The 23,243-nt window shown below is 38.3% G+C and overlaps 1 pseudogene; it reads left to right on the plus strand.

Moving 5' to 3' along the window:
- The first annotated feature begins 10,453 nt into the window (after window positions 1-10,453).
- LOC129636323 (olfactory receptor 1030-like) lies at window positions 10,454-11,399 on the plus strand (annotated as a pseudogene).
- The last annotated feature ends 11,844 nt before the right edge of the window (window positions 11,400-23,243 follow it).

A 23,243-nucleotide genomic window follows, 5' to 3' on the forward strand; every position in this document is an offset into this window, starting at 1 on the left:
ACCTAGGAAGCCCTAATATCCTGCGTAGCAATCTGTAGCAGTCTATAAACATTTTGAGTGCGTAGTTAATGTTTAATACAGAGGTATTGAATAAACACCTATTTTTTTGTATGTGTAAGCCTGTAAGCCAGCATGGGCTTCCCTGGTTGCTCAGATGGTAAAGAATCTGCCAGCAATACAGGAGACCTGGTTTTGATCCCTGGGTCAGGAAGATCCCTGAAAAAGGGAACAGCAACCCACTCCAGTATTTTTGCCTGGAGAATTCCATGGAAAGAGAAACCTGGTGGGCTAAGTCCATGGGGTCACAAAGAGTCAGACATGATTGAGCAACTAACACTAACATTGAATAAATAACCAAACAATGATGCTAGAGAGAGGTTTCGAATTACTGGCTTTTCATGTAAGCTGTACTTTACCTCATTTTCACTAATAATCGAAGATAATTTCATCTCATGGATTACAATTCAATTTGCAAGGAATTTATTTTTAGACATTGAGATATAATTGGAGTTAATTTAAATAAAATTAGACTTATTAGCACAGATGTGTTTAATTTATGATTCCTGATAACATATAATATTTAATATTTAAGATCATATCTACATTAATATTTGAAAGCAGTCAACTAGTATTTCTGACACAGTTTCCTTATAATACTCTTATGAAAAACAAAAATAATATAGTAGTTTTATATCTTGCATATGAGTAAGCCAATCTACCTCTCCAATCTCTATCCTCCATTCATGTTTCACATTAAAAAGCAGGGACTATGATAGAGAAAAATAAAGACCCCTGAGTCATACCTTTGGGGAAAGAAATACCAATAATTGATAGAAAAAGCAAAAGATGATTCAAAGCCTTAGCAGATCTCTCTGAGACCAGTTGTCCCAATTTCCTTGCTAGAGTCAATTTGTTGGTCAGCCAAAGCAAACTGAAGTTTGTGCACAGCTTACTTAAACAGTTTACACTTGGACTTGACTTAGTACTCCCACAGTTACTTCAGTCTCTATGGGATATGAACAGTAGCCAGATTTCCAAATTTCTAGTATATTCCAAATAGAGGAATATGAAGATAGCTACCATTTGAAGTCTGGGATATGTAGCCATTGAAGTTGATTCCTACACAGCAAACTTTCCAGGAGAGGTCCCAGTAAATATAAAGAACAGGTTTAAGTCTGTAATTCCCCTAAGAGTCAAGATGCAGCTGAGTCAGCAGGTAAGATTAGCAGGCTATGTCCAATCAGGAGAGAGTAATGCCCACAAGATGCCCACATCCTGGTGGACAACAGCAGAGCAAACATTAATCTTGCAGATTAGAGGCCAAGAAAGATCAGAAAGAAGCACAAAGATAACAGATGCAGATGACAGACTCTCTTTCCAGGGCTGGAAGTTCTCATAAGTCATGTAAGGGGAAAAAGGACTGAAATATGAAGGGCTAGGCATTTGCCTAAAGAGAAAGATCAACCAAGAGAGTTTATTTAAACAATATACTCTTCTAAGTCCAAAACTACTCTTTCAAAGAAAGGTATACTACACAAGTCCTTTTATATAATTATATTTTGATGTAAGAACCCAGGTAATACAATAATTAAAGATGTTGGGTCATTAAGATACTTATCTCAAAAGATAAGAGAGAAACACGCAAAATATTTATATATCAGTTATCATAAACATGCAAAGAATAATTAATGCACTGTCTTTGTGAAGTGGACAAAGACCCTGCTTCATAGAAAAACAAAATCCATATAAACTATTGTGTCATTCTGAAAATGCTCTTCAGTCCAGTTGGTTTGTGGATATAGGTAAAAGCTCACCTATAAAATTATATTGATAATTACCTCATATTTTATATCACTTAGCTTTTATACATGTTATTATATTAAATATCTTGATTGGGAGACATTATATTTTAATGTGGAGTTTAAAAATTGTTTCTTCATTAAGGTGATCCATAGGCTTTATTGTGGAAATTTGAATTTGCTGACTAATCCTATGATGCTTGATAAGTTGCAATGAGCTTGCAAATGTTTTTCCAATTGACTTCAACCTTACCAACTGTGAATACATCCTTTTAATTGTTGCAAATATTTTGAGATTTTCCTTACTTCAGGTTGAACAAATAGAATTGTTGGCTTTATATTAAATTCAGTATAAAATATATTTCAAAATCTTATTTTTCCTATATTCCTGTTCAGTTGAATAGGACATATATGGTAGATTGAAGCAGTTATGGATAATTTAAAAAGCTGTATTTTCAAAATTTATTTACATTACCAGGTTGTAGAGCTCATATATTTACAACTTTTTTAGTAAGACAGCTAGTATCATCTGCTGAGTATTTATTAGATACCAGACATTTGTGTGCTAAGCATTTCAAAATGAATATACATGTCCTTTAGTAAGGAGCAACAGTTTCGTTAACATTTATAATATCCCTGTGATAGGAAATTATGATTTCTTTCTAACAGATGAAGATCCTGAATATTGGAGAAATCTGAATACTGGAGAAATGTATATGTATATATATGTGTATATATACACATATATATGTATACATACCTATATGCATGTATACATATATATGTGTGTGTATATATATATATCAGATTAGTTTGTTTCAGTCGTGTCCAACTCTTTGTGACTCCATGGACTGTAGCACTCCAGGCTTCCCTGTCCATCAGCAACTCCCAGAGCTTGCTCAAACTCATGCCCATTGAGTTGGTGATGCCATCCAATCATCTCATTTTCTGTCATCCCCTTCTCCTCCTTCCTTCAATCTTTCCCAACATCAGGGTCTTTTCCAATGACTCAGTTCTTCACATCAGGTGGTCAAAATATTGGAGATTCAGATTCAGCATCAGTCCTTCCAATGAATATTCAGGACTGAACTCCTTTAGGACTAACTGTTTTGAACTTGCATTCCAAGGGACTCTCCAAGTCCCTTGGAGAATCTTCTCCAAGGATAGATAAGAAAGCCTTTCTACACAATCAGTGAAAAGAAATACAGGAAAACAATAGGATGGGAAATAAGTTGAATAAGTTTGAGATCTCTTCAAGAAAATTAGAGACACCAAGAGAACATTCCATGCAAAGATGGGCACAATAAAGGACAGAAATGGTATGAACCTAACAGAAGCAGAAGATATTAAGAGGAGGTGAGAACAATACACAGAAGAACTACACAAGATCTTAATAACCCAGATAACCATGATGGTGTGATTACTCACCTAGAGTGAGACATCTTGGAGTGTGTGAAGTCAATTGGGCCTTAGGAAGCATCACTATGAACGAAGCTAGTGACGGTGATGTAATTCCAGTTGAGCTATTTCAAAGTCTAACATATGATATTGTTAAAGTCCTTCACTCAATATGGTGGCAAATTTGGAAAATGTAGCAGTGGCCACAGGACTGGAAAGATCAGTTTTCATTCCAATCCCAAAGAAAGGCAATTCCAAAGAATTTTCAAACTATCACACAATTGGACTCGTTTCACACACTAGCAAAGTAATGCTCAACTTTCTCCAAGCAAGGCTTCAATGGTGAAGACAGAAATCTCTCTTCCACTGTAACATTTATTGAGTAACTATCGTGCAACTTTCTGGTCTGAGTCAGAGACCTGAGACAAAACAAAAGTCTACTCAGATGATTTAACTGAAGAGAATTTAATAAAATTAATTTAATTTAATAAAGAGAACACAGGAAATGTTAAAGAGAACAAAGAATATGAAGTTCCTGGAGGTTAATTGCAGAAGGAAGTTTCCATTCCAATACTGAAGTGGCCAACACAAGGACTAGTGTCAGGAATCCAGTGAAACTAGAACTAAGAAGAATGTCCTAGGCCACATACTCAACACACTCCTCAGGCAGAATTTTCCTTGGAAGGATTGTAGCCACCCTACCACTTCATTATGAAATTGAGAGAATATGAAAATGAAATTGGGATACCTCTCTCTTCCTGCCACCTCTGTCGTGTTCCTGGTTTCTCCCATTGGAAAAACTCAGCTGGAAACCAGACACTAAAGTAGTTCTATTGATGGAATCTAAGAATTCAACCTCAGATGGAAAAAGACAATAGATATGGGTGGGACAGGCTGACAAAGGAAGAATTACCAGCAATTTACATTATCTGGATATTTACGATATACTCTTGTTCCCATAATTTCATGGCAAATAGATGGGGAAACAATGGAAACAGTGACAGACTTATTTTCTTGGGCTTTAAAATCACTGTGGAGGGCAACTGCAGCGATGAAATTAAAAGACACTTGCTCCTTGGAATAAAAGCTATGACAAACCTAGAATAGCATATTAAAAAGCAGAGACATTACTTTGTCAATAAATGTCCATATAGTCAAAACTCTGGTTTTTCCTGTAGTAAATGTATGTAAGTGTTGGACCATAAAGAAAGCTGAATGCCAAATAATTGATGCTTTTGAACTGTGGTATTGGAGAAGACTCTTGAGAGTTCCCTGGATGACAAGGAGATCAAACAAGTCAATCCTAAGGAAAATCAGCCCTGAATATTCATTGGAAGGACTGATGCTGAAGTTGAAGTTCCAATACCTTGGCTACCTGATGAGAAAATCCCACTCATTGGAAAAGATCCTGATGCTGTGAAAGATCATCGCAGCACTGTTTATAATAGCCAAGACATGGAAGCAACCTAGATGTCCATCAGCAGATGAACGGATAAGAAAGCTGTGGTACATATACACAATGGAGTATTACTCAGCCATTAAAAAGAATACATTTGAATCAGTTCTAATGAGGTGGATTAAACTGGAGCCTATTATACAGAGTGAAGTAAGCCAGAAAGAAAAACACCAGTACAGTATACTAATGCATATATATGGAATTTAGAAAGATGGTAACAATAACCCTGTATATGAGACAGCAAAAGAGACACTGATGTATAGAACAGTCTTTTGGACTCTGTGGGAGAGAGAGAGGGTGGGATGATTTGGGAGAATGGCATTGAAACATGTATAATATGATACATGAAACGAGTCGCCAGTCCAGGTTCAATGCACGATACTGGATGCTTGGGGCTGGTGCACTGGGATGACCCAGAGGGATGGTAAGGGGAGGGAGGAGGGAGAAGGGTTCAAGATGGGGAGCACGTGTATACCTGTGGCAGATTCATGTTGATACATGGCAAAACCAATACAATATTGTAAAGTTAAAAAATAAAATAAAGTAGGAGGAGAAGGGGACACAGAGGATGATATGGTTGGATGACTTCACCAACTCAGTGGACATGAGTTTGGGCAAACTCCAGAAGATGGTGATATGGAAGCCTGGCATGCTGTAGTCCATGGGGTCACAAAGAGTCAGACGCCACTGAGTGACTGAACAACAATGAAATTCTCTTAGCTATTGTATTTTTATATGTATTTTTTAAAAAATGAGAAGACTCAGAATCAGGAAATAACTAGTTCAAACTTAACAAAATTTAATTGATCTTCCAGTGGTTTTCTAGACTGTAAAACTACATATACCAGGCACTATTCTATTTTGCATGATGAAAACAACGAAACTTAATATTCCCCCACTCCCCAAGTCAAGTCTCGAATTATGTAGACCAACCAGCGTACATACTGAAATGAAGAGTGAATCTCATCGCTTCATTATTTCAGGAGATTTGATTCCCTGATGATATTAGGAAGTGGCAAGTTGTCATGTCCTCATGAGCATAAGATTTTAAAAATAAAAGAAACCTTAGTGGTTATTAACAGTCTGAATGAGTTTCTGTGAGAAATAATGAAACCCTAGGGAGTCAGTCCCTCTGTGACAATTCTGATATAAACTCCTCAGGTTCTCACATCTTTGCTCTCACTGGGAAGTCCTCTTCTTTCACAGGTAGGATAAGGTATAGCAAAATAAAGTTAAAAAAAAAAGTGATGGCCTGAAACATATTCTGATGAATTAGCAAATGTCTTGATTTAAATTGTTATTTTTGTTAGAGTACAAATATTTATAACCGTACAGTGGAGTGGTATCATAGTAGAAAAAGAACTAGACCAAAGACAGAAACTCAAGTGAATGTCAAGAATACAAATTTGTTCGTCTCCAAAGACAATTATTTCCACTTGCAAATACTTCTTCCTGAGTTTTCTTTTCCCTATCACATAAAATGTTGTGTTCTATTTTTGTAAAAGAAGGTCATTACCATCAAATACTCAAATGATCTGGAATGCTCATTGCTTGTAATCCCTCATTACCCCATAGTAAAAACAAATGGCAAGACAAAAGGTCCTCTACATTTGAATGAGCTCAGTTCTGAGAGTGCATTTGTAATTACAATTTGTAAGTCCAACTAAGTTAGCCTAAGTACCCAATTAACACAATCAGCAATATATGTTCATAACAGGTACAGTAATATGTTTACAGTACAAACATAATATACACATAAAGAACAAACACAGAAATAAAGACAACACTTTCAATCTTACAGTACAGTACCTTTAAAGTTCACTAGTACTGTGCAATGGCTGGCAAACAGGAGCCGACACCTATGTTCGCACTTTGAAAGTTTGCAACTTGAATGTCTGTATGTAGGGGGTTTGCTGTATTAGTTATTTTGGCTTTTGATTAATAATTTAATAAATAGAGACACTAAAATACAATCCCAGAACCAAAAATGCTTTATTATGACAAATACAGGATGATTATGATTTCATTGATTTAGGCGACTCGTATTTTATTAAGCTGGCCAATAAGTCTAAATTTCTCAGGTGCATAATGAAATAATGCACACGGACAAGAAAGCAGGAGTGTTTCATTTACAAAGTACATTACAAGGGACCTCTGTCCATCACTGAAATGGTAGCTATTATAAGAGTCATTATAACAATAACATGCCTTTATGTGCTATGAAAGAAAAGTGTAGATTTTTCCATCATAATCTTCAAGGTCACCTTTATCATGCACAAAAATTGGGAGATGCACTTTATGATTTCCTACATACTGTCTCAGTTATATGAATCATATGATTATTTTCAGTATGATTTTTTGCATGCTTTAATGAACTTTATATTGAAAATTCCAGTTTTAGAATTTATACTTACTCTTTGCAAGAGTTAAAATGTGGTAAAGTTATAACAAAATCATTATGATCCAAGGATATTGTTGACAATCTTTTTTGATTGCTTTTTAAATTTATATTTAATAGGAGGATAAATGTTTTACAAAATTGTGTTGGTTTCTGCCATAGGACAATGCGAATCAGCCATACATACACATATGAACCCTCCCTCTTGAACCCCCCTCCTACCTTGCACATCATCCCCCTTCTCAGTTGTCCCAGACCATCAGGTTGAGTTTCCTGTGTTGTACAGAAACTTTCCATTAGTTCTCTGCTTTACATATGGTTATGTATATGTTTCAATGCTGCTCTCTCAATTCATCCCACCATCTCTTTCCTCTGCTGTGTCTGAAGCCAGTTCTCTGTCTGCATTTCTATTCCTGCCCTGCAAATAGGTTCATCAGTACCACTTATCTAGTTTCACATATGTCACACCAGGAAGATTTTAATACAATATTTCTGTACCCCAATAACTCTATGCTCGAATATTTAATATCACTGAAATATGGTGTATATATATATACCCATCCACCAACACAAATATACACATTATTTATGTACTATATGCTTCTCTGTTATTATCCAAAAATAGGGATTTGATTTTGTATCTCATACAACAATTTTGCCCCCAATAATTGGCTATAAAACACAAAGCAAAGATATTTTGAGCTGTCTTAAAAGTTGAGGAATATTTGATTATTTTAGGGCCCCCTCAGATAGACAAGAGTGGGGAAAGAGGATATGCATTGCAGAGTGAGGGACCAGTCTGAAAGTTATCTTGAGTCTGAAGGGGCAGGTAGACAGAATCTGGTTCTATAAAGACCTACAAATTCCATGAAATTAATTCCACTAAGTTGTGAAAACACATGAGTTTTGATGACTGATGCTTTAGATACCGCATCATAAGTTATATTGAAAAACAAAGTGTCATAATTCCAATGAAAAGCAATGTTTAAAGAATTATAAGTAATTCATGAGGAAGGCTTTCTTATCTCTCCTTGCTATTCTTTGGAACTCTGCATTCAGATGCTTATATCTTTCCTTTTCTCCTTTGCTTTTTGCTTCTCTTCTTTTCATAGCTATTTGTAAGGTCTCCCCAGGCAGCCATTTTGCTTTGTTGCATTTCTTTTCCATGGGGATGGTCTTGATCCCTGTCTCCTGTACAATGTCATGAACCACCAACCATAGTTCATCAGGCACTCTATCTATCAGATCTAGGCCTGTAAATCTATTTCTCACTACCACTGTATAATCAAAAGTGATTTGATTTAGGTCATACCTGAATGGTCTAGTGGTTTTCCCTACTTTGTTCAATTTCAGTCTGCTTTTGGCAAGAAGGAGTTCATGGTCTGAGCCACAGTCAGCTCCTGGTCTTGTTTTTGCTGACTGTATAGAGCTTCTCCATCTTTGGCTGCAAAGAATATAATCAATCTGATTTCGGTGTTGACCATCTGGTGATGTCCATGTGTAGAGTCTTCTCTTGTGTTGTTGGAAGAGGGTGTTTGCTAACACCAGTGCATTCTCTTGGCAAAACTCTATTAGTCTTTGCCCTGCTTCATTCTGTATTCCAAGGCCAAATTTTCCTGTTACCCCAGGTGTTTCTTGACTTCCTACTTCTGCATTCCAGTCCCCTATAATGAAAAGGACATCTTTTTGGGGTGTTAGTTCTAAAAGGTCTTGTAGGTCTTCATAGAACCATTCAACTTCAGATTCTTCAGCATTACTGGTTGGGGCATAGACTTGGATTACTGTGATATTGAATGGTTTGCCTTGGAAACAAACAGAGATCATTCTGACGTTTTTGAGATTGCATCCAAGTACTGCATTTTCAGACTCTTTTGTTGACCATGATGGCTACTCCATTTCTTCTAAGGGATTCCTGCCTGCAGTAGTAGATATAACTGTCATCTGAGTTAAATTCACCCATTCCAGTCCATTTTAGTTCACAGATTCCTGGAATGTCCATGTTCACTCTTGTCATCTCCTGTTTGACCACTTCCAATTTGCCTTGATCCATGGATCTAACATTCCAGGTTCCTATGCAATATTGCTCTTACAGCATCGGACCTTGCTTATATCACCAATCATCCACAATTAGGTATTGTTTTTGCTTTGGCTCCATCCCTTCATTCTTTCTGGAGTTATTTCTCCACTGATCTCCAGTAGCATATTGGGCACCTACCGACATGGGGAGTTCCTCTTTCAGTATCCTATCATTTTGCCTTTTCATACTGTTCATGGGGTTCTCAAGGCAAGAATACTGAAGTGGTTTGCGAAAGCACAGCCTCTGCTCCTTACCTTGGAGTTCACCCTTCACTGCCACCCTTCCTGACCTTGAACGTGGAGTAGCTCCTGTCAGCCCTCCTGCACTGTGCAGCCACTGCTCCTTGGACATGGGGTTGCTTAGTTTTCAACATTCAGAAAACTAAGATCATGGCATCTGGCCCATCACTTCATGGGAAATAGATGGGGAAACAGTGGGAACAGTGTCAGAATTTATTTTTGGGCTCCAAAATCACTGCAGATGGTGATTGCAGCCATTAAATTAAAAGACGCTTACTCCTTGGAAGGAAAGTATGACCAACCTAGATAGCATATTGAAAAGCAGAGACATTACTTTGTCAACAAAGGTCTATCTAGTCAAGGCTATGGTTTTTCCAATGGTCACGTATGGATGGGAGAATTGGACTGTGAAGAAGGCTGAGTGCCAAAGAATTGATGCTTTTGAACTGTGGTGTTGGAGAAGATTCTTGAGAGTCCCTTGGACTGCAAGGAGATCCAACAAGTCCATTCTCAAGGAGATTAGTCCTGGGTGTTCTTTGGAAGGACTGATGCTAAAGCTGAAACTACAATACTTTGACCACCTCATGTGAAGAGTTGACTCATTGGAAAAGACTCTCATGCTGGGAGGGATTGAGGGCAGGAGGAGAAGGGGACGACCAAGGATGAGATGGCTGGATGGCATCACCAACTTGATGGACATGAGTTTGAGTGAACTCCGGGAGTTGGTGATGGACAGGGAGGCCTGGCGTGCTGCAATTCATGAGGTTGCAAGGAGTCGGACACGACTGAGCAACTGAACTGAACTGAAGTAATTCATGAAAACAATTTTCAGAAAATATAAAGATTTTTCAACTATGAAAAGACTTGGAGAAAAGCATCTGCATGTATATCTGTCTGTCTTTATGTAAAGAAGCTCTGTATTAATTTAGATATTCAAAGTATTAATTTCATGCTTACTATGCCATTTATTTCACATTTTGAGAGGAGTGGGCATCAGATGATATGATGTGAATAATGGAAAAATGACAAACGAGTTTTATTTCATTTCATTTTACTTTAGAACATGTTGGAAGCTAAGCAAACTCAATGTTAAAAAAAAAAAAAAAACTACACAGAGGAGACGAGTTTATCCTCCTGGGACTGACAGATCGAGCTGACTTGCAGCCTGTCCTTTTTGTGGTCTTCCTAGTCATCTACCTGATCACAGTTGTCGGTAATGTCGGCATGATTTTGTTAATCAGAACTGACTCAAAACTTCAGACTCCAGTGTACTTCTTCCTCAGCCACCTCACCTTTGTAGATCTCTGTTATGCCACCAATGTCACTATTCAGATGCTGGTTCATTTCTTATCCAAGAGAAAAATCATTTCATTCCTTGGCTGCTTTATACAGTTCTAATTTTTCATTGCCTTGGTGACTGCAGATTATTATATGCTTACAGTGATGGCTTACAATTGCAACGTGGCCATCTGCAAAGCATTGTTATATGGCAGCAAGATATCCCGAGGTGTCTGCCTTTCTCTTGTTGCTGCTCCTTATTCTTATGGCTTTGCAAATGGTCTTGCCCAGACCATCCTGATGCTTCGTCTCTCCTTCTGTGGACCCAATGAAATCAACCACTTTTACTGTGCGGACCCACCTCTCCTAGTCCTGGCCTGCTTAGATACTTATGTCACAGAGACTGCCATGTTCGTGGGGGCTGGTTCCAACCTCATGTGTTCTCTCACCATTATCCTCATATTCTACATTTTCATCTTTAGAGCCATTCTGCATATCTGCTCTGCAGAAGGGAGGCACAAGGCCTTCTCCACCTGTGGGTCTCACCGGACAGCTGTCACTGTCTTTTATGGGACACTGTTCTGCATGTATCTGAGGCCCCCTTCCGAGACCTCTGTAGAACTGGGCAAAAATGTAGCTGTTTTTTTATATTTTCATGAGTCCTATGCTAAACCCTTTGATCTACAGCCTTTGGAGAAAAGATATTAAAAAAGCAATAAGGAGAATTATTCAAAAGAAATTTTTTGTCAAATAGAGTAGACATTTTGGTCACAGGTATGTAATGTATACATAGTCTCTGAACAATTAGTGAGTACTTTAACAAATCGTTTTGTCTATTGACCATTCTTTTCTTCTGTAATTCACCAATAAGACTTGGAAAAATGTTTTTAAACTGTTAGCTGTGACTCAGTGTGTTAAAATAATGCCACATATAAGTTAAAACATAAGACCAAATAACACTGTTATTGATATATAAAATTAATAAAGGAAAGATTAGTCTATCCATGTTACTCAAAAAGGTATAGACTTTTAACAGACAGAATTTAAAAATGATGCTAAAGGAATGACAATGTTTTAGATTTCCAGGGCTTAATGGGTTTTTAATTTATTTTCTAGTAACTTGTCAACTTTGCATGTGTATTTGTCTGTTGGTTTGTCTCTTTTGTTTTCTATTATTCAAATTATATAGGAATGAAAATTTTGGGGAATCTCAGGTTATTATTCCAGGACATTTCTTAGATGATAATACTGATTGAATAGTATTCTCATTCATAAGATTTTTTATGTAAATGCCAAATGTGTTTCAGATAAGATCAGATCAGTCGCTCAGTCATGTCTGACTCTTTGCGACCCATGAATCCCAGCACGCCAGGCCTCCCTGTCCATCACCAGCTCCCGGAGTTCACCCACTCATGTCCATCACGTCCATCGATGGATGGATCAGTGATGCCATCAGTGATGCCATCCAGCCATCTCATCCTCTGTTGTCCCCTTCTCTTGTTGCCCCCAAACCCTCCAAGCATCAGAATCTTTCCCAATGAGTCAACTCTTCGCATGAGGTGGCCAAAGTACCGGAGTTTCAGCTTTAGCATCATTCCTTCCAAAGAAATCCCAGGGCTGATCTCCTTCAGAATGCACTGGTTGGATCTCCTTGCAGTCCAAGGGACTCTCAAGAGTCTTCTCCAACACCCCAGTTCAAAAGCATCAATTCTTCGGTGCTCAGCCTTCTTCACAGTCCAAATCTCACATCCATATATAACCACAGGAAAAATCATAGCCTTGATTAGACAGACCTTTGTTGACAGGTAATGTCTCTGCTTTTCAATATGCTATCTAGGTTGGTCATAACTTTCCTTCCAAGGAGTAAGCGTCTTTTAATTTCATGGTTGCAGTCACCATCTGCAGTGATTTTGGAGCCCCCCAAAATAAAGTCTTACACTGTTTCCACTGTTTCTCCATCTATTTCCCATGAAGTGATGAGACCGGATGCCATGATCTTCGTTTTCTGAATGTTGAGCTTTAAGCCAACTTTTTCACTGTCCACTTTCACCTTCATCAAGAGGCTTTTTAGTTCCTCTTCACTTTCTGCCTTACGGGTGGTGTCATCTACATATCTGAGGTTATTGATATTTCTCCCAGCCATCTTGATTCCAGCTTGTGTTTCTTCCAGTCCAGCATTTCTCATGATGTACTCTGCATAAAAGTTAAATAAACAGGGTGACAAAATACAGCCTTGACGAACTCCTTTTCCTATTTGGAACCAGTCCGTTGTTCCATGTCCAGTTCTAACTGTTGCTTCCTGACCTGCATACAAATTTCTCAAGAGGCAGATCAGGTGGTCTGGTTATTCCCATCTCTTTCAGAATTTTCCACAGTTCATTGTGATTCACACAGTCAAAGGCTTTGGCATAGTCAATAAAGCAGAAATAGATATTTTTCTGGAACTCTCTTGCTTTTTCCATGATCCAGCGGATGTTGGCAATTTGATCTCTGGTTCCTCTGCCTTTTCTAAAACCAGCTTGAACGTCAGGAAGTTCACAGTTCACATATTGCTGAAGCCTGGCTTGGAGAATTTTAAGCATTACTTTACTAGCATGTGAGATGAGTGCAATTGTGCGGTAGTTTGAGCATTCTTTGGCATTGCCTTTCTTTGGGATTGGAATGAAAACTGACCTTTTCCAGTCCTGTGGCCACTGCTGAGTTTTCCAAATTTGCTGGCATATTGAGTGCAGCACTTTCACAGCATCATCTTTCAGGATTTGGAATAGCTCAACTGGAATTCTATCACCTCCACTAGCGTTGTTCGTAGTGATGCTTTCTAAGGCCCATTTGACTTCACATTCTAAGACGTCTGGCTCTAGGTCAGTGATCACACCATCGTGATTATCTGGGTCGTGAAGATCTGTTTTGTACAATTCTTCTGTGTATTCTTGCCACCTCTTCTTAATATCTTCTGCTTCTGTTAGGTCCATACAATTTCTGTCCTTCATTGAGCCCATCTTTGCATGAAATTTTCCTTTGGTATCTCTGATTTTCTTGAAGAGAACTCTAGTCTTTCCCATTCTGTTGTTTTCCTCTATTTCTTTGCATTGATCTCTGAAGAAGGCTTTCTTTGCTTTGCTATTCTTTGGAACTCTGCATTCAAATGCTTATATCTTTCCTTTTCTCCTTTGCTTTTCTCTTCTCTTCTTTTCACAGCTATTTGTAAGGCTTCCCCAGACAGCCATTTTGCTTTTTTGCATTTCTTTTCCATGGGTATGGTCTTGATCCCTGTCTCCTGTACAATGTCACAAACCTCATTCCATAGTTCATCAGGCATTCTATCTATCAGATTTAGGCCCGTAAATCTATTTCTCACTACCACTGTATAATCATAAGGGATTTGATTTAGGTCATACCTGAATGGTCTAGTGATTTTCCCTACTTTCTTCAATTTCAGTCTGCATTTGGCAATAAGGAGTTCATGCTCTGAGCCACAGTCAGCTCCTGGTCTTGTTTTTGCTGACTGTATAGAGCTTCTCTATCTTTGGCTGCAAAGAATATAATCAATCTGATTTCGGTGTTGACCATCTGGTGATGTCCATGTGTAGAGTCTTCTCTTGTGTTGTTGGAAGAGGGTGTTTCTTATGACCAGTGCATTTTCTTGGCAAAACTCTATTAGTCTTTGCCCTGTTTCATTCCATATTCCAAGGACAAATTTGCCTGTTACTTCAGGTGTTTCTTGACTTCCTACGTTTGCATTCCAGTCCCCTATAATGAAAAGGACATCTTTTTGGGGTGTTAGTTCTAAAAGGTCTTGTAGGTCTTCATAGAACCGTTCAACTTCAGCTTCTTTAGCATTACTGGTTGGGGCACAGACTTGGATTACTGTGATATTGAATGGTTTGCCTTAGAAACAAACAGAGATCATTCTGTCGTTTTTGAGATCGCATCCAAGTACTGCATTTCAGACTCTTTTGTTGACCATGATGGCTACTCCATTTCTTCTAAGGGATTCCTGCCTGCAGTAGTAGATATAATGGTCATCTGAGTTAAATTCACCCATTCCAGTTCATTTCAGTTCGCTGATTCCTAGAATGTCGACATTCACTCTTGCCACCTCCTGTTTGACCACTTCCAATTTGCCTTGATTCATGGACCTGACATTCCAGGTTCCTATGCCATATTGCTCTTTACAGCATTGGACCTTGCTTCTATCACCAGTCACATCCACAGCTGGGTGTTATTTTTGCTTTGGCTCCATCCCCTCATTCTTTCTGGAGTTATTTCTCCACTGATCTCCAGTAGCATACTGGGCACCTACTGACCTGGGGAGTTTCTCTTTCAGTATCCTATCATTTTTCCTTTTCATACTGTTTATGGGGTTCTCAAGGCAAGAATACTGAAGTGGTTTTCCATTACCTTCTCCAGTGGACCACATTCTGTCAGATCTCTCCACCATGTCCCGCCCAACTTGGGTTGCCCCAAGGGCATGGCTTAGTTTCATTGAGTTAGACAAGGCTGTGGTCCTAGTGTGATTAGATTGACTAGATTTCTGTGAGTATGGTTTCAGTGTGTCTGCCCTCTGATGCGCTCTTGTAACACCTACCATCTTACTTGGGTTTCTCTTACCTTGGATGTGGGGTATCTCTTCATGGCTGCTCCAGCAAAGCACAGCCAATGCTCCTTACCTTGGACTAGGGGTATCTCCTCACCGCTGCCCTTACTGACCTTCAACATGGGATAGCTCCTCTAGGCCCTCCTGTGCCCGTGCAGCCACGGTGTGGGGTTGGTCCTCTCGGCCACCGCCCCTGGCCTCGGGCTTAAGGGCTGGGGTATCTCCTCCTGGCTGCCGCCCCTGACCTCGGACACGGGGTAACTCCTCTAATCACCACCCTGACCTTGGACCTGGGGTAGCTCCTCTTGGCCATTCCTGTGCCGTTGCAGTCTGGCACTCTCGGCTGCTGCCCCTGACCTCGGATGTGGGGTAACTCCTCTTGGCCACTGCCCTTTGGGCATGGGGTCCTCCTGGCTTCTGCCCCTGACCTCGGATGTGGGGTAGCTCCTCTCGGCCCCGCTTAGCGCACCTGTCGCAGCCGCCTGCACTTTAGCGTGCCCGTCGCAGCCACCTGCACTTGTTTAGAATATTTTTTATTATTTATTTTACCTGTTTTAAACTAATTTACATCCCTATCATAAAACTAGTTTTGGAATTTCACTTTTTGTTGTTATGAATGATTTCCAACACACAGCCAAATTGTAAACTAATATAAAGAACACCAGGGTCAGTATAACTACAAATTAATATTTTCAAGCATAGCCACAATTTTTATTTTTAAAATTTTTAGTTGATTTTGGAGCAGAGTTGATTAACAATATTGTGTTAGTTTCAGATATACAGCAAAGTGACTGAGTTATATATATCCATATATCTATTTTTTAATTGTTTTCCCATTTCTGTTATGAGAGTATTGAACAGTGTTCCCCCTGCTATAACAGCAGGTCCTTACGTTTCATATATTTTAGAAACTCAAATCCCTCATCTCTCCATGTCATGGACTCTACTGCTCATCTTTGGCATCTCCTCCTGAGGCATACCCCGGGAAAGACTATGATGCTGAAAAGTGCTTAGAAGAGATGGGAACTGAGCAGAGAAGGGTCCTATTAAGTCCATCTAGTGAATTTTCTCTTTTTCAGATCTTCAGTGTCCTTACAGATGTTTGACTTTACACATATAAAAATGGAGAAACATGATGTGGATGTGCCTATTTTTTTTTCTTTGTATTTCTAAAAAAACATTTAGGCTATATTATTATGACATGTCAAGTATTGAGCTAGTATAATTCCTTTTAACATTTATCATTTCTATCCCTTCTATGATGTATAAAGTCTAAAAGTCAAATTTGTCTGATATTCACATATACTAGGCAGTATTTTAAAAAAAAAAAATTTTGGTTATGGCTATTATGTATATTTTGACTCTTTTATTTTCAGGCCCTGAGTCCTTTTAATCACTGTGTTCTCTATTTTATTGTGAATATTGGCACTTTTGAATATTTTCTAATAGTTACCTTATGCTGTTGACAAACTTAAGTGTTTTTCCCTTTTTTACTGTGAATTAAATCATATTTTAAGTTTGTTTTCTTTTTATTCCATGTTTGAATATGACACTTTCTATTACCACTTTTAATAAATTCCCTTAAACTGTATATGCATACTTGTCTTAACTTAGTCTTCATTATTCAATGCATCTACTTTGATTTTAAATAATAAAAGGAACTTAGAATATTTTAATTATGAATACATCCTGCTTCTTACATATAAACTATCATTTGAAGGTTGAGAATATATCTTTAATAACAAATTTTCAATAATGAAGTTTAAATATTATCTATATTTTATGACTAAAATTATAATTATATGAAATTTTGACTCCATGTCCATGTTCTTTTAATTTTAGTGATATTTATCAATGTTTCTCTCACAGTTTTCTTGCTCTCACTCTTCGTTTATGGTTTAGTTTTCTTTTGTGTGATGTAAATCCTTAATCCCCTCTTTCAGTGAGAGTGTCTCTCTTTCCACTTATCTGAGAATATCACTTGTCCATTCTCAAAGAAGAATTCATTTGGGTATGCATGTACAAAAACAGTTACTTGCTTTCAGTACTAAAATATTTTATTTTCTGTTTCTTTTATCTTGGTTATACAGACTGATGTTCTACCTGATTATTTGGTATTTTTCTATGGGTAATGTATTATCCTTTTTAATTATCAATTATCAGTTTCAGTGTCATTTGGGATTTAGTCATATTTATCCTTTAGTATTTTCAGTGCCTCCGTGGCTGATTTCTTAAAGTCATATTTTCTTAGGATATATTCTCACAATATCATATAACTTTAATTCAGATAAATTTTGCAACTGCCATTTTAATATTATCAGTGTGATTGACTCATATATTATCATCAATATTCTCAACTTCTTGAGGACCTGGTCAATAAACCATGTCTAACTTCGCTCACATATTTAAAGTCAGACTTTATCCCCAAACCTAGAATGTAGATGTTCTGAATATATGTCATTTGAGTTAATAAAATATCACTATGCCCTATGCATTACAGTTCTTTGAGCAGTGCAAGATCTACTCCCTTCCAGTTTCCAACATGATTTTCGCTCATTCTTAAATATATAATTCTGACTGTGCAACTTTAATGCCTCTTCACTCCCACCATGAAACAGAAGCATTTGAAGGACAAATGTCATCTTTTGTCTTTTTCTAACACTTTCTTCATTGACGATACAGTGGTAAACAGATACTTTTCTCTGAATCTTTGTTAACTATATATATGGATGAATTAATGGTTTAATGGGTAAGTGAATGCCATTTTACCCAGAGAATGTGTAGCATTAGGCGACTTTTGTCACTTTTCTTTCCTAAGCAATATGTTATCAAATACTGTCAAATATTCTGTTTAGATCCCAGCCTCACAATTTATAAATTTTTGGTTCCAGGCAAAGTTTATTAAACTCTACTTGCTTCAGTTTCCCATCTGTAAAATGAAGGTACTAATACTAAGCACCCACAGTGTTTGTGAGGATTAATTGAGCTAATGGTTGTATAATACTAAGTCTAATGCTGGCACATAGGATGTACTCAAAGTTACATATAAATAATATTAATGCTACCTATAAATAATGACTCCCATTCTGTTTTCTTCCTATAGTTTTTAAATGAGTTAGTTATTCATCCCACATCCTCTTCCTGTAGACTTTCAATTATGAAAGGTGAGATTATGTGTTCAATAAAATACAGATTGACTTGAGGGGAAAAATAAGAATTATTGTACAGTCATTGAATTAAATACAGATTGCCTACTCTTGAATTATTTAGCAGATATTTGTTCTCAACTGTTATCTCCAAGGATAGCTGTAGAAACCACATCTGTGCTCAAAAGGGTTTGAAATCTGGTTGTGACAATAGCATTATTCAGTTCAGTTCAATTCAGTTCAGTTGCTCAGTCATGTCTGACTCTTTGCGACCCCATGAATCACAGCACGCCAGGCTCCCTGTCCATCACCATTTCCCGGAGTTCACTCAAACTCACGTCCATTGAGTCGTGATGCCATTCAGCCATCTCATCCTCTGTCGTCCCCTTTTCCTCCTGCCCCCAATCCCTCCCAGCATCAGAGTCTTTCCTAATGAGTCAACTCTTCACATGAGGTGGCCAAAGACTGGAGTTTCAGCTTTAGCATCATTCCTTCCAAAGAACACCCAGGGTTGAACTCCTTTAGAATGGACTGGTTGGATCTCCTTGCAGTCCAAGGGACTCTCAAGAATCTTCTCCAACACCACAGTTCAAAAGCATCAATTCTTTGGTGCTCAGCTTTCTTCACAGTCTAACTCTCACATCCATACATGACCATTGGGAAAACCATAGCCTTGACTAGACAGACCTTTGTTGACAAAGTAATGTCTCTGCTTTTGAATATGTTATCTAGGTTGGTCATAACTTTCCTTCCAAGGAGTAAGCGTCTTTTAATTTCATGGCTGAAGTCACCATCTGCAGTGATTTCAGAGCCCCCCAAAACTATTTCCCCATCTATTTCCCATGAAGCAATGGGACCAGAGCCATGATCTTCGTTTTCTGAATGTTGAGCTTTAAGCCAGCTTTTGCACTCTCCTCTTTAACTTTCATCAAGAGGCTTTTTAGTTCCTCTTCACTTTCTGCCATACGGGTGGTGTCATCTGCATATCTCAGGTTGTTGATATTTCTCCCGGCAATCTTGATTCCAGCTTGTGCTTCTTCCAGCCCAGCATATCTCATGATGTACTCTGCATATAAGTTAAATAAGCAGGGTGACAATATACAGCCTTGATGTACTCCTTTTCCTATTTGGAACCAGTCTGTTGTTCCATGTCCAGTTCTAACTGTTGCTTCCTGACCTGCATACAGATTTCTCAAGAGGCAGGTCAGGTGGTCTGGTATTCCCATCTCTTTCAGAATTTTCCAAAGTTTATTGTGATCCACACAAAGGCTTTGGCATAGTCAATAAAGCAGAAATAGATGTTTTTCTGGAACTCTCTTGCTTTTTTGATGATCCAGCAGATGTTGGCAATTTGATCTCTGGTTCCTCTGCCTTTTCTAAAACCAGCTTGAACATCTGGAAGTTCACGTTTCACATATAGCTGAAGCCTGGCTTGGAGAATTTTGAGCATTACTTTACTAGCGTGTGAGATGAGTGCAATTGTGCAGTAGTTTGAGCATTCTTTGGCATTGCCTTTCTTTGGGATTGGAATGAAAACTGACATTTTTCAGTCCTGTGGCCACTGCTGATAGCAATATTAGTAAGTAATGAAAACAGTGTTTCAGCCAAGGATGCGGCAGTGAGTTAAGACCACGTGGAGGATGGAGGTCAATCTCTGTGGAGGCACAGAAAGCATGTTCTGAAAATTTTCAGTTTGCACTTTCATGGCACCTAAAGGTGCCTTTCATGGCACCTTTAGTGCCATGACCAACCTAAATGCAGTAAGAACCAAGAAAGCACTGACACAGGGAAAGCTAAGGGAACATATAAAAAAATCATGAGGGAAGAAAGGACAAACTATGTCTTCAGGTTAAGGTATGGAAACGACCTACGGCTGAAAAAGCAGTCAACTGGGTTTGTGAAGTCAGGAATTCAAATCCTACCCTGACACATACTAGCCACGTGGCACAGGTGAGTTAGAGATTGACCGTTTCTTTAGAGGAACCTCTATCTATTTAGCTGAAACTTCAAGAGTAAGTCATTTCCTCTTTGGGTTGTTTTGAGGCATCAGTGAAATTACCTATAGAAAAGGTGTTTGTCAATTCACTAGCCTGTTTCAAAGTCCTATTCATGCCTGACCTGCCCAAGACATCCATGTATATCAGGAAGGATAAGATATGAGCTGTTAATATTGGAGAGGAAGCAGTTTCAGTTTAAAAGAAAAGGAAAATACAGCAAATCAAACACTCATCAAAATTTCAAGTTGATATTTTTTGAGTGACTGAATACATCTCCTAGGTCACATAGTGATTTGAAATTATGGAGAATAAGCCTGAGGAGTATGATGTGCTCTGTGACCCAGGTGTTCCAGTAAATCTCATGAGGGTTGATTCCCAATGTCACAATCATGGCTACTGCTCCTACTTCTTTCTGAGATTTGCTTTAAGAATGGGTCCCCAACTCCCATATCCTGCTAGAAATGTGGTTATGTTTCTCAGCTTAGAGAGGGTTAATGAACTATCTAAATCAGGGGTAAAGAAAGCAAGTGTAAATGCAAGCCAGAAGTAAAACTCTGTGCTTCTAATTTCTATTTTCAGTTGAAAGGAAATTTTAGTAAAGTCTCAATCTGATGCCCAAAATTTGCACTTTGTTTGCTCAAAATAAGGACATGTAATTCTTTCTGTTTTTAGTATCAGTGTCAAATTCAACTAAGTTCCTGGACAACATAGTGACATTTCTATTGATCTCTCTGAACACTATATGACAGAGCTGTCACTACTGCACAAGAACCAAGAAAGGCAAACATTCTTCTCTGCCCACACAAATGTAAGGACATGTTCTCAGGTGTAGGATGGACTTGACCCTAGTACAAGAGATCTTCTCATTAGAGGCAGACAATCTCAGAGCCATTTGCATATTGGTTTTGATTTCTTACTAAGATTGGGTGCAGCTGCTTTATTTTAATGAGGATCCATTGTTTTAATACCCTTTCTTAGTCTTTCATGAGATATAAAACAAAATGAAGCAAAAAAAAAAAAAAAAAAAAAACCAGTAAGCTTGAGAACCATTCTTACAGTGAATTTTTGCTAAAAGTTTATATTTACTGCTCTTTTCTTGGACAAATTTGTTTTCTCATTCATTTGTAAGTGAATGCCCTACAAAGTTCATCTAGACAGGTAGATTCCCCTTTAAGACAATCTCACAAGCACTCACCTGGAGGAGGAAATGGCAATGCAACCCAGTATTCTTGCAACTAAAACTCCCATGGACAGAGGACCCTGATTGGCTAGTCCATGGGGCCACAAAGACCCAACTGAACAACTGAGCACACACACCGCTCAAGCACTGACCCTTGCTTTGGGGCTCATCTCTCCTTAATCCTTTCCATTTTTGGGGGGGTTTAGGAACCGCTCATTTTCTTTCCATACCCTACATTGGCAGCTCTCCTGACCTCTGTGCTGCAGGAATGGCAGGATTCAGGCACATACAACTCATGCAGTTAACAGGTTTCTGTTCTCAGAAGCTCCTTAAATTAGTTATTATGCTCTGCTCTCATTGTCTTCATATGCTTGATAGTTTTTGAACAATGAGTACATTTTCTTTTGTATTGGATTCTGTCTATGGTGTAGCCCACAAGGCTACTCTGTCCATGGGGATTCTCCAGGTAAGAACACTGGAGAGGGTTGCCATTCCCCTCTCCCAGGGATCTTTCCAACTCAGGAATTGAACATGGGTCTTCTGTATTGCAAGCAGATTCTTTACCTTCTGAACCACCAGAGAAGACCATATAATGTCTTAGTTCCAGGTTTAACAGTTTGTAGCCTTCTACAGTCCTTGAGATACTCCACCATCAGAAGAGGCTCTTCTTGGCTGTGCACTAGTAAATGCATAAGTACTTTGTTCAGAAGATACTCATCTTCACTTTAGTCCAAACAGGCAGCCAAATCAACTGTGGTTTTTCTTTCTCTGTAAACACGTTCTCTTACTAGACATTTTTTTGTCTCTCCACTTATCAGTACTTCTACTCTGCTTCAGTTGGGATACGTCTGGATCTCACACAAGTAACTGAGCTTGTGAGTCAAGGCCATTTTTACACCCACAAGCAATCATCAAGTGACATGTAATAAATGAATTCTGCAAATGAACTTCTCTATTTCAGTTTCCTGCCACATCTTTATGCATTTGATATTTCCATGTCTTGATATTTATCTTTCCATTTTTCTCTGTTCTGGTAATCATCACTTATTCTTTCTTTTGGGTTTCTTGTGTGTTAAAGATCTTGAAAATACATAGCACCTGTAAGTGCCAACTCCTGTTCTCCAGTGAAGATTGTGATATCTTGGTAGGAAACTCATAGGTAGAGATGTTTCACACTCTCAATGAAGTGATATATTTGTGTTTGAGAGCATCTCACTTATGATTTTTGCAGTGCTTTGCATGAAATGTGTGCATACACACATACCTACAAGCTCCAAAGGATGATCACATATAGCATTTTTACACACACACACACACACACACACACATATGCATATGTAAAAGGAGAAGGAAAAGGCAACACACTACAGTATTTTTGCCTGGAGAATTCCATGGATATTATACTAATTCTATTATATTTTTTATTGAGTGAAAGATTCTTTAAATTCTGTAGTACTTTAAAATTTTCAAGTTTCATACACATGACTTCTTATATTCCCATAATAACCCCTCCCTCCCCCACAACACAATATTGCATTCCCCTAATTCCCTCTCCCCATTGGTAACCTCTAGTTTTGCCTCTGTATCTGTGAGTTGCTTCTTTTTTGTTTAATTCACAAGTCTGTTGTATTTTTTTTACAATCCACATATACGTGATATCATACAATATTTGTTGTGT

This window comes from Bubalus kerabau, chromosome 21 (genome assembly GCF_029407905.1).
Source record: "Bubalus kerabau isolate K-KA32 ecotype Philippines breed swamp buffalo chromosome 21, PCC_UOA_SB_1v2, whole genome shotgun sequence".
NCBI lineage: Eukaryota > Metazoa > Chordata > Mammalia > Artiodactyla > Bovidae > Bubalus > Bubalus kerabau.